The sequence below is a fragment of the Mirounga angustirostris genome, unplaced genomic scaffold (assembly GCF_029215605.1).
Source record: "Mirounga angustirostris isolate CCGP_5_RB_7025 unplaced genomic scaffold, mMirAng1.0.hap1 SCAF_7, whole genome shotgun sequence".
NCBI classification, from domain to species: Eukaryota; Metazoa; Chordata; class Mammalia; order Carnivora; family Phocidae; genus Mirounga; species Mirounga angustirostris.
The window spans coordinates 140,182,704-140,199,969 of record NW_026991715.1 but is presented as its reverse complement, the minus strand read 5'-3'; positions in this window follow the sequence as shown (position 1 = coordinate 140,199,969).

The following is a 17,266-nucleotide window of genomic DNA, read 5'->3' as shown; positions in this document are numbered from 1 at the left end:
AAAAGAAATCCAAGGAACTCACCACTGAGTGATTTCACATGTCCTGTGGTTCATAGGCATCAGCCTTTTACTCCACATTTCAAAGTTTTCTAATCTTTGTTTTATAGATAATGCCCAGGGTTTTAAACTGTACTTAGTGGAAATATTTGGAAAGTATGTTTACTCAATCTTCCTACAAATAAATCCTTCCATAATTTTATTTTTACTTTTTTTTTAAAATTTGGAGATATTTCTGAATTCTCTACTCTATACCTTGATCTATTTGTTCTCCAGTATTGAAATGTTTTGATTGTTATTTTACTACCTGGCAGGTTTATCTTTATTACCACTTTTCATGGAAATACCAAATTTTATGGGTATTCCTACACATTGTTTTCTAATATAAGCTTTAGAATTAGGTTGTTGATTTTTTTAAACCTTCTTTTATAGCATTGTATTGAGAATATTAAATAGATAATAAATTTCGGGATAATTGGGTTATTTAAAATATTTACTCTTCCTCTATGAGAACATAATATTTATTTTCATGTATTGGTGTCTTCTGTTATGTATCTCAGGAGAGTTTTTATATTTTCTTCACAGAAAGACCTATTACATAGGCCTTATTAGGTTTATTCTTTTTTAGGTATCTTACGCTTTCTTTGTGTTGCTGTTGTAAATGAGATATTTTCTTCTATTATTTTCTATCCTAAATTCCCTCCTTGCTTTTTCTTTAGAATTAACTATCTTGTCAGCTTTTGGTCATTCAATTTTGAATTTTTTTTTTTTTTGATAATTTAGAACTATTTCAATTAGTTTTTAGAATATAATGAAATCCTAGTTTGGATTTTTTTTTTTTTCGTTTAGAAAATAACTATTGCCCTTCTCTATAAAGATGAGAAAATTGACACAATTTCACTATCTCTTATGTCCTTCTCTGCAACTCAGATTTGGCTGGTATACTTATTATCTGCTTTTCTTTATCACCTTTAGATAATCTCTTTAGGTGGATTCTGGATTGTTCACTCTTAATTCTTTTAAACCGGTCTACTTCCCTGAGCCAAGAAGTTCTGACCTATTGCTTCCTCTGAAGGGGAGGGAGGCTTCTTTCCTTTGATGTGGGTGAGAGTTTGCGTGCTAATATAGGCGAACCTTGGGGGAAAGACCATGCATGTGTCAGATTCTTGATTCTTTAGGAGGAAGGTCAACTTTGGCCCATATGTATCTTTTTCCTACCGCCTTCTTACCCTTGGGGCCTTGAGAAGAAATTAAAGTCGCAAGCAGAGTCCTCTACATTCTCAAGGCTGTAGATAAAAAGGAAGGCTTTCTGTACCTTGATAGGAAAGTCCTAGAATTTTGCTGCCCTTCAGAGGAAAGAGTGCTACATTCCCATCACTCTCTCCAGGACTGCCAGTAAAGGCCCCTCTGCTGGTGGACGTCTGACTTAAGGGGGCCCACAGCCAGAGAGGGAAGGAACCAACAGAAGTCTGGAGAAGACTATTAATAACCTGAACAAAAATTATCACACCTCCTAAGGAGAGCCAGACAGAGGCCAAAAAATAAATTTTAAACTGAAACATTATCTAGAATATAATTCAGTAGATGACTCGAAGTTTGGTCATGGCTGCTCATTTTGTCAAGCCTGACTTCCACGTCCCTGACTGCATATTTTCTCTACTGTCTAATCTCTTTTTGTTGCTCCTTATGTGATTTTTACGTCTAGTAAATTTCATTTTCTTGCCTGAGAATTTTCAGCTGTTTTTTTTTTCTTTCTTTCTTCCATTGCTTTATCTTTTTAAAACTCTCTTTTCAGGGAGGTGATATTTTTTTGAATGTTTTGGTTTTATGCTGAATTTTTGTTTGTTGCTAATTATCACTTGTGCCAATTTTAAAAAATGCCAGCAGTCCAGACATTAACTAGGGACTACTCACTTTTTGCTTACGATATTGTAGAACTGGTAGGTTTGTGTATTCCTTTTGCTGTGGATCCACATATAGTTGTGGCTATGGTCACTGGAAATGCTTGGCAAAGAAGGGGAAAGAAAACAGTTCAGAAAGGTTGGCTGTGTTCCAGCACCGTGCAGGGCACTTTACGTACTCTTTCTTTTAATCCTTGACAGCAAGTCAAAACATTAAACAGGAATCCCTCTTTATTTATTTATTAAAAAAAATTTTTTTTTTCTCTTCAATTCAAGCTTTTTCCATTGTTATGATGGTGGCCACTTCCTTCCCTAATACAGACAAACTACTTCTCCCTCTCCTAATGGATGAAATATTTTTTTAGAATATCTTTTTATCAAGACTTTGATCCTTAAAAAACAAACTGTAGATCAGACATTCTCCAATACTCTAAAGGTATTACCAGTTCCTTGCATGGGAGCGTGGATAACATGTGAGCAGAGAATTTGGTCAATAACATGACATCCAGACACTTCAAGAAGAGTGTCAGAGACTTTGAGTAGGAAAATAGCAAAGAATAAGGAAGACAGGGGGACTGAATATGAAACATTCCATAATTTTGTCCTGAACTAAACTGGATGTTGAGCATGTGTAAGTGGTGGGATGGAGGTTTCTACCAATGGGTAAATTTTCTTCTGATTACCAGTTCTGCTTGATGGAGGGAAATAGGTTATAGACACTGTGAGAATAGGGAAGGCTAGGTGAGAAACAGACAAGTGAGGAGGATGCTGGCTGCATGAATGTACCCAGAACGGCCTGTGTGTCACCAGACAGTGGTCATAGGTGACAGAGTGGGCGGGTCCTGCGAGGCATTCCCTGGAACTCTATCCCCTCCTTATCCCTGTGCTGTCCTATCACCAGTTTGTCTTTTTCCTGTTCCTGTTCCCTTTAGCTCGACTGAATCACCCTGGGTCCAGATAATCATTAAATGTGATCTTTGGGGATCATAGACTAGATTGTTTCTTGCAAATTAGATAATACTATTTTCCCCATTAAAATTAAAAAAATAATTTTCACAAATGATTTAAAGATTCCTTTTTAAGGGTATCCTTGATCAATCTAGCTAGAAATGCTGTCCTGTAGCTCTTGGTCGCTTTGCTGACAATGATTACATGCTGTCTAGTGCTTTGTTGGAGTTTTCCTACAACCACCAGACTAAACTTTTTGATTGCAGGGCCATGCCATAAATAAGCAAAGGGCACAATATATCATCAGTTGTGATAATGACTGAATGCTGCTTGACAAAAGGATTAAATACAAAAAAAAAAAAGACAAATTTTTCAACTTTGTTCTTCCCCCAGCCAGTAAACTTATCTGTCTGTACCCTTCCTTATCCACTTTTCTTTTGCTCAGAGATAGAAATGTCCCTCCTCTGAAGTTCATTGTTGGCCTCTGTTACAGATTCCCACTTTTCCCACTCTCTGTTTTCCCCTTTTCTAGAATGTTTAGTCTTTCCATTCTTCATAGTTCTTGGACTTTTTTTTTCTCTTGACCCTTCACCTTCTCAACAGTCTCTCATCTTTAAAAAACATAACTAGAGAAGGAAACCCAAACAGACCTCCCTCTACAGCCCATTTAATGGACAAGAGGGGAATGGGGACTCATTATCATCATCCTGGCCCCAAACAAAGAAAGCAGATGTAAGACTGTGTCACTGTGGATGGGGAAAATGGAATGGTTGTAAGATAAGTTAAGCGATTTCCCTTTTCACTGGCAAGCAAATCTGATTACTCCGCTCTTTCCCTATTTCTTCATCCATTCTCATTGCTCCTCCACCTGCCCACTTTGTCTCTTTTGGCTTCACATCCAAGTTTATGAGAAAGTTTATTGCTGTCTCCCTTCCTACTGCCCATTTCCTCCTGTCCCCTTATTTATCCTGGGAGCCCCTGAGCACTGGCTTCTGTCACATCACTCTGGTAAGTTTCCTGTGGCTGCTTCCGTGTTTTCTTCGTTACAAGGCCAACAGACATTTTACAATATCTTCTCTGTTTCATTTGACTCTGTTCTTCACCCCTAAATTTTGAGACTCTATCTTTAATTGATAAATAGATAAAGCTCCCTCTCCAGCTTCTCCTTCTACTTCTCTGGTTGTTCCTTCCCAGTCTCCTCTGGACTTTTCTCCCTCCCTCCACCCTGACTTTAAATTCTAGAGTTCCTCCAGGATTTCCCAATGTCCTTCTCAGCACAACCAAACATCCTTGAGAGATCTTATCCTCTTATGTCTTCAAATATGTGTCCCATATGCTAATGACCCTCACATTTTTATTCCTAGTCTTGATCTTTTCCTGCCCTCTAGATCATCTATCCAACCTCTGTCATGGTCACTGACCTATAACAAACCCTAACAGAACTCACCTCCACTCTATCCTGCATCTTCCTGTACTTCCCATCTTGAGGCATCAAGTTGACTGAAGTGTCCATCCACATAGGGATCATTCTGGATTTACTTCTCTCCCCTGCCCCAAAGTTTGGTCTCTTCTCAAGCTCCACTTATGCACCGTGTTAGTGCCTTGGGCTCTTTGTCTCCATCCTCACTGCCACTGGCTTCATTCAGGCTCTTATGTAGTTCCTTTTGAATTATTGAAGAATCAAAAACCACTTCCCATAGTACATCAGAATGCCCGTTGTAGAATTTATTTCTGCCTTGGGTGAGGTCCTATGTCTCTAGAAGAACGACAAGCTCCAGGAGCTCTTTGTGGTCAGGTGCCCTGTCAGCTTCTCCTCACACTTACAACCTCTTCTGCCCTCTCCCGCTTTGAGCTCCAAGTGTGCCGAACATCTGCAATTGTCAGTCAGGCATCCTGACTTCTGTGAAATCTTCACCCTATCTTCACTACCCATCTCGCCCCAGATTAGGTTAAGTGTCTCTTCTGGATTCCCTTAGCTCCTCGGGAGCGGGAGGGCTCTGTTTCTATTATTCTTACCAAACTGAACTGTAAATGCCCACTTTTATTCACTTTTTTTCTTTACTTACAAAGACCTTTCAGTGCTCTGAGAAAAGTGATTGTATCTCAGTATATCTCAAAGCTAGCACAATGACTTTTAAATGAATGGAGGAAACTCAGCAGAGGTTTGGTAGTAGAACATGACTAACATATTTAATCTAATTTAATTAAAATGTCAACTATTTTAATGTAATTATTTTAATCTAAATTCCCTTCTAATAATTTTTCATATGCAAACATCATTTTACTACATGTGCCTTCATTTTACATAGTATGCCATTAATCTTAACATTATAGAATATTGATTCATGGTCTTCATAACTACTTAAACGTGGAATGATGTTCCATTAAATTGATGTATTAACATTTATTTGCATGTTCCTCTGTTTCTGGACACTTTAGATGTAAGCACTTCTTTTTATTTGTAAAGATAGTGATTCTGCAAATCTGACATGGCATTTCCTCCATTCACTATCAATTCGGTGCTTAGAGGAAAACTAGGATCTTACACGAGAAGGGGACACTACAGTCCGGCCTTGATATACAGGACAATAACATACTCAAACATAATTTTCTCTTTTATGATTTCAATGTTCCTGTAATATCTGCTTTTCAGAATTATTAAAATGAAAGTCATGTCAGAAACAAGGAATGAGTGCTGGCACATCATCTTAGCACTACTGAAGCATATATATTAAGATTGAACTCTGATAATCCTGTTTTGGTTGAAATCTGTGCTAAGTTTCAGCTTGGAACAAACTGGCAGGTTAGATTCTTAATTCATAACCTGAGCACATGCCTGTGATGGGTTGTTCTGTCCTCAGCTGCTCTGGGTTCGCTCCCACCGAAGCAGGTGCTAGTGGATAAATGCTGGTTGAGTGAGGGAGCTGCTGCTTTGCCCCAGAAAGGAGGTATAAGGCCATGTTATGGACAGAATGTTTGTGTCTCCTGAGAATTCATATGTTGAAACCCTTCCCCTAATGGGATGATGTTAGGAGGTAAGGCCTTCGGAAGGCAATTAGGCTTAGATGAGGTCATGAGAATGGATCCACCATGATGGGATCGGTGCCGTTATGGAAAAGAGACTAACACCCTCTCAGACATGTGAACACACAGGGAAAGGGTGGCTGTCTGCAAATCTTTCACCAGAATCCTAATTAATCAGTACCTTGCACTGCTCAGTCTCCAGAACTGTAAAAAACAAATATCTGTCATTTAAGCCAATAGTCTAACTTAATTTTTTATAGCAGCCAGACTGACTAAGACAGACCATATGACCTGGAAGAAGATGGTTCCAGGCATTTGGGGCATAAAAGATGAGCAAGACTTCAAGGCTTCCTTTATATTTTTTATAATATAGATTCCCCACTTTTCATCTTTCAATAAGCTTCAATATATTGGCAACTTTCTTAAATGCAGAGTTCCCCAAGCATGTTATTCCAGATAAGGCCTGGTTAGCATTGAGAAGTGGGTCTGTTCCCTTCTGCATTCTGATACTCAATGTCTATTAATAGAGCCAAACCTTGCATTTTTGTTTCTTTTTAGTAACTTCATCATTATTCAAAAATTCAGTTCAACAGTCATTTGTGATAAGTCACGTTAACTCTGTCCTTTTCAAGGCAATGTCCTTAGCTTTTAAAATTTGGAGAAAAAGGCACAAATCTGCTGGTTAGGAATGGCTATTTTAGGTGCCATAGGAAAGGGAAAGGTATCCTGACACGGCAATGGCAGAGTTTCTCTTGGATAGACAGGATTTCACCCCTCAACTCACTCCAGATGCTTCGTTTACTCAGCCTAGGCATGCAGCCAACCTTGATTAGCACCACTTGACCTCATGTTGCTCCTGTCATTCTTTGTTAGAGAAAACCTCATCCACCTGTAGCAATCGCATGCCCAGATGACAATGAAATGTTCATTGCTTGTTTGTTCAGTAATTAATTAATTAATTCTTTCTGGTAGTTTTGAGTTTCCAATGAATGTCCAACACTTTGGGAAATATACAGGAGTACATGACATGCCCTCTTCCAATTAAATTGCATATTATAAAGTTATAAGTGGAACATCATCAAATGTCAAATTATCTTTTGGGGGGTAGCTAAATTTGAGTTTCACGACAAACATTATTCTTGCTTACCAATATTCCTAGTTCCCCTTACTTCCTGACCCCCTAGAGGATCACATGCCCCTGACCTTTAAAGTCAGACATGGCCAAGTGTCTTCTTTTGGCAACAAAGTGTGAGCACAGTGATATATGTCATTTCTAGAAAAGAAATCATATAAGAGGAGTGTGGTGTCAACCCTGTGGCAGAAAACAGTTAAAGGTTCTTGTTGAGGGGATGTCATCATGAGTTGGTCAAGTCCACAGCATCCTGGTTCACTGAATATTACAGTGAGCAGAACCCCAGTATGACTACTATTGAACAAATAGCCTGCATAGGATTCATCATAGTAGGTGCTCACTAAATATTTTTGGGCAAAGCCATGTCAGCATGCATAAATATCTCTTAAGGTAACTGTCTTAGCTTGAGGTGTTACAACAACAATACCATAGACTGGGTGGCTTATAAACAACAGAAATTTATTTCTCACAGTTCTGGAGACTGAGAGTCCATGATCAGGTCACCAACATGATCAGGTTCTAGTGAGGGCCCTCTTCAAAATTGCAGATAGATGATTTCCCATTGTATTTTCACATGACAGAGAGCAGAGCAGTGAAAAAAAAACCCTCTCTTGTGACTCTTATAAGGGCACGAATCCCATTCATGGGGTTTCCAATATCATGAACTTACTGAATCCTAATCAATCCCTGAAGGTCACTCCTCCTAATACCATCACATTTGGGGATAGTGTTCAGCATAGGAATTTTTGGAAAACACAAGCATTCAGTCAGTAATAGTAATGATGTGTGTGTGTGTGTGTGTGTGTGTGTATAAAGAGAATACTAAAGTCTTGGCCCCAATATTGGCAGAAGCTATGTTTCTATTATGTAGGGATAACATTCTAACATTTATCTCAGGATCTTTCTCTAGGAAAATTAAGTACAGGTTTGAGAAAATACTAATGTTTTAACCCAAAGTATACATTCTTAAAGTCAATTATCTTCTTGCTTATGTAGATTACTCCTACATGAGATAGATATGAATTTATCTTATTTTGCTTCAATTTTCTTAGATCAAAATGTTTATCCTTTAAAATTATTTTAGAGACTAAAATGGATCTTTTTATTCTTTAATATGTATTGCCCTACTAAGAATTTTATATGATGTGTTGATTAAAGCTATGCCTAAAATGTATATTTTTAGACATTTTGAATAAATAAGGATGTATTTCACATGAAAGAAGTCACAGAATCCCAAAAGTAGAGAGAACCCAGACACTGTGTATTTTGTTTCCTCTTTGCATATGGATAGAGAAGCCAAAGTCAGAGATGGTGGCAGAAGGATTTTATCTTCCAGAAACATGCTGTTTTGGACCACAGAAATATTTAATAAGGTATATTTTCTATTAAAATGAAAGGCTTTATAATCATCCTAGGAGAAATATTTTAGTAGGTTAGAGTGATGCTGTCCATTTTGGATTTTAGATAATAGTGATCAGAAACACTTTAATTGCCATTTTAAAATATACTACCTCCAGTGATAGAGAGAAAGTGGGGGATGTTTCTCCTGCTTCTTTAGTGATGGGTTGATCAAAGGTATAACTTTCATTAAGTGGATAAATGGTTTGTAAGGGACTAACGTGGGCTTGCCTATCTAGCAAAAAGTAAAAAAAAAAAGCAAACATCATTTCTCCTTTTAATTTGTTACCATTTTAGCAAATGACCATGAGTGTGATGCATCTGTATTGGTTTTAATAATGCCAGCTAATTCTCACCATGTCACTAATTTCAGGTCACCCTGGGACTGTCCTTGTCAGAAAAGTGGAAAGTTCCTGGCCGGAAATATCAGAATTGGTGTCTCCAACAATGCCAAGCATGGAGCAGGTTCTAAGAAAGTACTTGTTGGAATAATCATAGGAGTTTGTCTTTAAAGCTTGTCATATGGGAAAATAATGGTGTGTTGAATGCAAACTTATTTGCAAAGTTCTAGGCTGTGGAGGGATAAACACTGTAGTGCACGAGCATATAGAATATTAAGGGAAGCAGACTCTTGTACTTGGAAGGCAGGATGCAGTGGAATAGAAGCAAGAGTGACAGTTGGAGGAATTTATTGTTGTATTGTATAAATTACCTTAATTCTGCAATTAGCACGTGAGTGGGTGGTCCTCTTTTTTTCCTCTTAATTTGATTGACAGGTTTTTCCTTGAGTGTAGCTGACTAAGCATTATTTTTAAATGTACTAGAAGAAAGTAAAACTCTTTCCCCTTTTCATGGGTGTCAATAAAAAACTATTTTGTGAATCCCGAGAACTAGACTGTTGGAATAAAATAAAGATTGTATAAAGAGCACGTTGATAAAGTCATCAACACTTTTGTTCTCTTCCACGTTTGCACTGAATATCAATTATTTTCATCAATTTCTCATACACACTGAAATGAAATATGAATAGAAAGGCCAGGTCCATTTTGTTTGCCATTGTTTAAATAGGACCCTACTTAGTGCTTGTGTATCATCTCTTCATTTGAGTATCAACTTAAAGTCTTTTACTGTCTTTGATAAAGCATTGTCAAGAGTCTGACATTAAATATACTTGATATATAAGTATTTCTGCAGTTAATTTGTGTGCACAGGAGAAAACAAAGCATAAAGGCTTATTAAAACATTTCTCTGAAATAAAAGACATTCATAAGAAAATCGTTCTATTTTTTTTTGCCGACATCACAGAATTCCATAGCTATACCTGTTTCACACAAAGAGCTGTGCCTAACCATACTCTACCATGTGTATGTCACTATGCAAATTTACTTATGACACATAGAAGTCATGTATAATAGTTGCTAGTTTTGTGTTAGGCAAAATGGCACGTTCCGAAAGACACAGACATTGAACTGACACAAGCCATTGAGCTTATTGAAGGACTGTAGATGCTTTATTGATCTCTTCTTCCACAATTAGAAACACAACAAATACTGCTTTAGGAAACATCTCTACAAAATCGTTCAAACAGAGAATCACAGGGGTACTGAAAATTGCTTCAATTATGTTTAAGCGAGTAATTTTGCTGACCCATGCTGTATCTCTATACTGTCCATTTTTTAGTAAGTAAAAATGATTTTATTAAGGCAAAGTGCATAGTTACATCAAAAATCATTATGCACAATCTTTTAATAAATTCTCACAAGTGTATAGCAGACATCATTAATAGCTCCAAAATTGTAAGGCAAATCTATTAGCATGGAAACACTTCCATGTACTTATAAGTCTAATAAAATATACTAGATAGCTTTTCTAAATTTTTAATAATCACATGGGTGAGAGAAATTGGAGTAAGAAGTAACATTTATACAGTAAGTTTAAAAGACCCTTTAAATAATGGATATCTATCTTTTTATGTTATCTCTGAAGCTTTGGGTTATTGTAGATTGTTCACTATGATATAACAAATACATACATATGTATATAAAATATTCAGGGTTGGCTTTTTTTCATCCTATAGACTGAACATTCTCTCTCCGTAGGAACTGTCAACACTACAACTTCTTTGAACCCTTGGCATCTTATGCATTCCTTACGCATAACATTCATTGTTTTTGCCTTGAAAATTTCCCATTACTCACATCTTTCATATCCAATCAGCAGAGAGTATTTTCAGCCCAAGTGGTGCTGACAACCCAAGTTGCATGACCATTAGGCAAAGTGGGCTGGTTTTTACATTTTGTGAGCCAAGTGTTAATGCCTTAATATCAAGCACCTCCTGGGTTCAAAATCTATCGCCACTCTGCCCTCCACCTCGCCTCCACACCCCTACAGCATTTTCTATTCTTGCTACTAAATTGCTCCAGATTTCTTCTGGTTTTCCTTCATAAACAAGAAAGGTGAGGGCTGTATTTTTGTTTTAGCGGCTGCCCTAGGGAGAACCTCGATTCTGCCGCACATAAATGACACAACTCTGCTTGATAAACACAATCCCTTCCAGGTGCAGGAGGATGCTTTCTAATAAAACAAAGCAACCAACTTTCTCCTTTTATATCTTCTTCAAAAAGCCAGTTATGCCTTTCAGTGCATTCCCTGTAACCTGGTGGCCAGTAAGCTCTAGGAAGACAATGTCACCAAGCTGGTGAGAGAGACTGTGGCTGTAATAACACAAATTCTCTCCTGAAGCAGACTGAGTTCCCTACCTGAATGCATTTATCCAAAGGGCTCACAGGACAGGCATCTTATCCTGTGGTTTAAATCAGCATAATCATCTTATCTGACACGCTTTCTCTTTCTCTTTTTTTGTAGGGTGTTGAAAAATTGTAAGGATGTAAGAGTATGTTTATGTAGCTTTAACTAAGGCTCATGAAACAAGGAGTGGAGCAATTAATCATGACTGTAATGTGGTATGAAAGATTCTGTCTCGTATCTGCAGCCAGGGCGCCTGGGTTCCAGTGCTGGCTTTGTGTGACTTCGCTTATGCCAACTCACCTCAAGACACCAGGATGCTCTCTCTCCCTCACATGAACCACGGAATTTGTCCCCCTTGACTACTCTATAATCTGGTCCAAGAGATCTCAAAGGTAGTATATGGATCCCTGTGGGATTCTCAACACTCTTTTGGGAGGACTGAAAGGTCAAAAACTACTTTCATAATAATAGCAAAATAGATTTAATATGTCTTTTTCACTGAAGGTGTAAAAGCAATGGAGTGGGAAACTGGTGGGACCTTAGCATGATTCAAGGCGGTGGCACAAAACTCGAATGCAGTCATTCCCTTCTTCACCACCATACACTTGCAGGATTAAAAAAAAAATTAATTTCACTTGAGAATGTCTTGGACAAAACTGGAAAATTATTAAGTTTATTAAATCTACTCTTGAGTACATGTCTTTTTAATATGCTGGTGATGATGTGTGATGGTTTCCGAAGGAAAAACACTTATGCAATTGTTTGAGTTACGAGCTGAACTGGTTGCTTTTTCATGGAATACTCATTCTACCTTAAAAAACAGCCAACAGACAAACTCTGATTTTCAGACTTGGATATTCGGCAGACATTTTTGTGAAAAAAGAATTAGGTGAGCCTGCCACTTCAAGGTAAACAAAAGACAATATTTGTAGCTGAGATAAAATTGGAGATTTCAAATGAAGAAAAGTATTTCAAAAAACCAGTTTTCACCCCTGTTTAACAGCTTCGCAATATGTAAAGACTAATCTGATAAAATTGATGATTGTTATGGATGAATGTTTGTGGACTCCAAGAGTCATATGTTGAAGACTTAACCCTCCCAGTGTGATGGTACTTAGAGGTGGGGCTTTTGTGAGGTGATTTGGTTTAGATGAAGCTTGGATGAGGTATGGGGATGGGGCTTCTATGATGGGGTTAGAGCCTTTGGAAGAAGAGAAAGAGAGATCAGACTGTGCTCTGGATGGTGAAAAAGTGAGGAAAATCACAGGTGATGGGGGATGGAGAAGAGGCTGCTGACCTGACTAGAGAACTCAGGGTAACCTATATTGTTAGAGAAGTATTTTCACATGTGAACCATGAGGCTCTGCCTCTGATGAAAGATCAGCCTTGATTGGTACCTGAATTATCTGGGCAAAATAGAAGGTCAGTTGAGTCTGATGCTTTTGACCCAAGCCAAAAGCAAAGTGAGTGACAAAGACAGAGACACTGAGGCTATTATTTGAAGGACTGTAGACCTCTCTGTCTCTCTCCCCCTCTCTTTCCCTCTCTCTCTGTCATTTTGGTGAGGACACAGTGAGAAGGATGCTGTTGGCAAGCCAGCAAGAACGTTCTCATCTGGAACCAAATTAATTGGCACTTTGATCTTGGACTTCCCAGCCTCCATAACTGTGAGAAGTAAATGTCTGTGGTTTAAGCCACTCAGCCTTTTATATTTTGTTACAGCAGCCTGCGCTGACTGAGATAGTGGTGATATTAATGAATGTGATTTTTGGTAGTGTATCGTAAAATAAGAGTGTAGAGGGTTCTCTGGGCCTACAGGTGTAGTAACTGTTAATGTAGCCAATCCTGTGGGTTCACCTTTTCTTTGTTCTGTCACCTTGGCTCCTTCAGAGTCACCTGGGCAACACTTCACAGTGACTTTTGCTGCCAAGGCCTGACAGGACTGGCCTGAGTCCAGGACATAAATTCATCTCCTACACTCCCCAAAGTATGAGGTCTAGAGTTCTGATGTGATGTTAATCTCTTAGAATCTTCACTCTACCAGAGCACATTACAGTGTATATATCAAGGAAGGACAACCACCTTTCATGCTCCAAAGCAGATACCCTGCTTCTCAGGTGGACTTTGGTGAAAACAGCTTCTCTTGCTTCTGCCTGAAGTGTTCTACTAAAGCCTCAGTCAGGAGCTCTTGCAACTGATCGTGGAGCAGTTCTGGTTTTCTATACTTTTTTTTTCTCTGGTGCTGACCCCAAACAAAACCCAAACCGACCAAATATAACACAACAAAGCATCATGTCAAACGAATGGCCCTGACTCCTCCTACCGGTTGGTCAGACAAGCCCAGCCCTGTCTGAATGGTAGTTGAAGTTCAGACTGGATACCTTGCTATTGTAATCTTTTTACCGAGTGGATGTTGAGATACAAATAGAAAATAAACTTCATTTTTCCTGCCACTAACCTTTTTATTCGGACTGTGGAATAGTCCTCTCTTTGCCCCTAGATGACTCTCAGATGTGCCTCAGAGTTTTATTCAATTACACTTCTTAATAAAAAGCTCAAATAAAACTCCAGAGAACAGTCTCACTTCAGTCATTAAAACATCTAGACCAGAGTAATAATCAAATTCAAAGATTGAAAATTAATGCTTCCTTCTGCCCGGCTCCAGTGTGAAAGTATTTCTCATTCTAGATTCACCAGTCTCTCTCTCTTTTCTAACTCTGTCTCTGTCTCTCTCTTTGCTCTCAGCTCAGGTCGATAGCATCAGATTCTCTTGAACGTCTATTATGCCCAAATAAATCAGGTATTAATCAAAGCTGATCCTTTGTCAGTAGCAGAGCCTGAGGATGGTTCATATGTGAAAATATTTCTCTAAGTTTGGTACATGGGTTACCATGAATTCTCTAATCAAGTCAAGAGCCCCTGCCCCATTCCCTTCCTTCTATAATTCTGCTCAGTTTTCCAGCATCTGGTAACCAAAAGGTATTTTCTGGCACCATAGGGCTCTAGGATCCTGCTCCAATATCTGTCAGCACCAGTGAATGACAGTTGCTAAATATTTCGAATGTCACGACCTCATCAAGCCATATGTGCGAACTTCCAGAGACATGGGTCAAGCTCCTTGGTGGTCCCTTGAAGCTCCCTGTGGTTGGCTGCCCTCATACTTCACTCTTCACTGGCAACCCTATCCAAACTGATGTCCTCAGTCTCCCCTATAGGATCCATGGTGGTGGCAGAACTCTGTCAGGCCCCATCTTGTCAAGTGATCCATGGATGATCCAGCAGCTCACTTTAAAGGGCAATACTTGGTGGCTACTTTTTGTTCTAGGTTTTTGGGTTCAGCTGAGTCAATAAATGTCTCATTTTTAACAATCAATCACCTTCTGCTTGGTATGAGCACAAATCCTTCAGGAAAATTTGTGTCATTAGTAACCGCATTTTTTTTTTTTTTAAGAGGGACAGAACATGCAGGGAGGGGCAAAGGAGAGTGAGAGAGAGAATCTTAAGCAGACTCCACGCTCAGTGTGGAGCCTGATGGGAGGCTCGATCTCACGACCCTGAGATTCATGACCTGAGCTGAACTCAAGAGTTAGTTGTTTAACTAATTGAGCCACCCAAGTACCCCAAGAACTGCATTTCTGACTGGAAGTAACACAAGCTGCTAATATGTAGGACTGGTTTGAAGGTATAGAGGGGTTTTTGAGGGTCCAGGAAAATTATCACATGACTAAGGAACAACTTGGCAATAATTTAGAATAATTTTGGAGTCTCCATGAATGTCTGTTTTCATGACTAATTATATATATAATCACATTTACACATAATATATGTAATACTGATTATATATGTGTGTATATATGTTTGTGCACACATAGAATTTTGGCACTCTATTTCGATCATTAAAATACATAGAGAAGTGATGGCTTATGTTATTGAGAACACAAAACATCAAAGAGAAGAATCTGTGGATGGTGACAGAAAATAGAAAGCTTATTTACTGGAAAAGCAGCCAAAGGAAAAAAAATAGTGAAAATAAAGCAAACTGTAGACTTCAAATGTAAGACTTCAAATTAATTTTTCAGATGTAAAATAAGATGGTTAAAAATCGTTCTATTTAATAGGTTTAAAATGGCATTATTTTGAATCATCAATATTCTCCCAATTCAATATTTTCCTCCCCCTGCTCCTTTTATTCCATCTCCACTCCCAGAGTCTTTTCACTGAAGTTGTTGGGCATCATGCTGTAATTTATATTCACTTATTTAAAATAAAAGCCTTATCACACGAAGCAGGAGAAGAAAAATGAGCTGTATTATGCTTTTGAGAGTGCCAAATGCCCAATCAGCATAAAGAGAAGGAATTGTTGCCTTAATGCATTTTGAGACATTAGTAAGGAGTAAGGTCAAGGAGTAAGACAGGGAGATAATTCAGAACAGAGAACCTAATAAGGTTGCTAATGTATCTCAAAGGAGCTCAAGAAGAATGTGATGTGTTTTGAAAATATTGATGAGTTTTTACTGAGGGTCCTTGCAAGTCTGCGGTCCTGTCTTATATGATCTAGTGCATCTACCTAATGAAAGAAGACTCCTACATTGCTAATGCAGTGAATGGTGCCTGCTTAATGTCCCACTGATTTTCACTGTTCAGTGAAATGGAGAATTACCTTTAGACTCAGCTTAGCTCTTCTGCATTTTGGTTATTTAAAATATAGAGGCCTGGGGCGCCTGGGTGGCTCAGTTGGTTAAGCGACTGCCTTCGGCTCAGGTCATGATCCTGGAGTCCCTGGATCGAGTCCCACATCAGGCTCCCTGCTCGGCAGGGAGTCTGCTTCTCCTTCTCCCACTCCCCGTTTGTGTTCCCTCTCTCACTGTGTCTTTCTCTGTCAAATAAATAAATAAAATCTTTAAAAAAAAAATATAGAGGCCTTTATGTCTCTCCTATCAGTGGTAACTTTGTAAGCCTTTTGAATATGAAGCTAATTAGAGTAGAAATCAAGAAATGATGACAGATTAATACAAATATATCAGGGCTATATCATAAGACCGCCATTACAAAAGGTCTCAAATTTTAATTTTCCCTCCACATTTTGTATGTAGATAATCCTAGAGTAGAAATGGTGGAGGCGGAGAAATAGTTAAAAAAGAATAAACTAACTTGTACTTAAAAAGGTTATTGCTATTTAATTAGAAGATTATAAATGAAGTTAAGTGGCTCAGTGTATTTTTTCAATGCTACCTCAATTATGCATATATTTTGCAGTTGATAATTTTGGTTCTTTGTATTGCAGAGTTCTGAAGAAATACTGGTGACAATTGTGACTTAGGATCATGTTTAAGTGAGGCTAGCTCGAAAGAGAAACCAAGCTTCATGAGAATATTCTAGAAGTTTATAAGGGAAATGTGTACTTTAGAAACAAACAAACAAACAAAAAACATGCTTAGTCATGCATCCATTATGAGCATCTTAGTTTGGGATCCGGACTATCAGAACACTTTAAGAAACAAATAGTTCCACCATCATTTCAGAGATCAAAAGGGACAAGCCAAGAGCTTCCTTTGTAGAAGTGCAGAAAACAAGACCTAGGAAAGCATGATTTTTCCTGTGTGAGATGGTTATAGCAATGTTACCACATCTGTTGATGAAACATTTCTGTGCCCTCTTTCCTTATATGATCATTTGATTATTTAAGTGCCTGCATATTCATTCACCATTCATTCACATGCTCCTAGAAGGAACATTTCAGAAGCCACAATAAATTACATTTTAAACATCACATTTCTGCATAAAGATTGGATTATAGAACAACTTTTTGGATCCTTTTCATTTTTTATTACATTTATGACTTTTATAATCTGTCCCCACATATACGAGAAGTGGATGTGGGTGGAGTGTGAGGAGATTCAGTGAACACTTGTTAAACATTCCTATAAAAGACATTGGCATAAAAAGGGGTGAAGGCACAGGGGGAACAGCTTTTAAAAATATTCATTGAAGTCTCTTGTCAATCAAAGAAATTGAGATTGCTATTAGGCTTGCTATCAAGAAGGTATATCACACCAAAATCCTTATCCCCCTATGATTCCAGAGCTCACTTCCCCAGCCATCATGATGGACTTCCAGC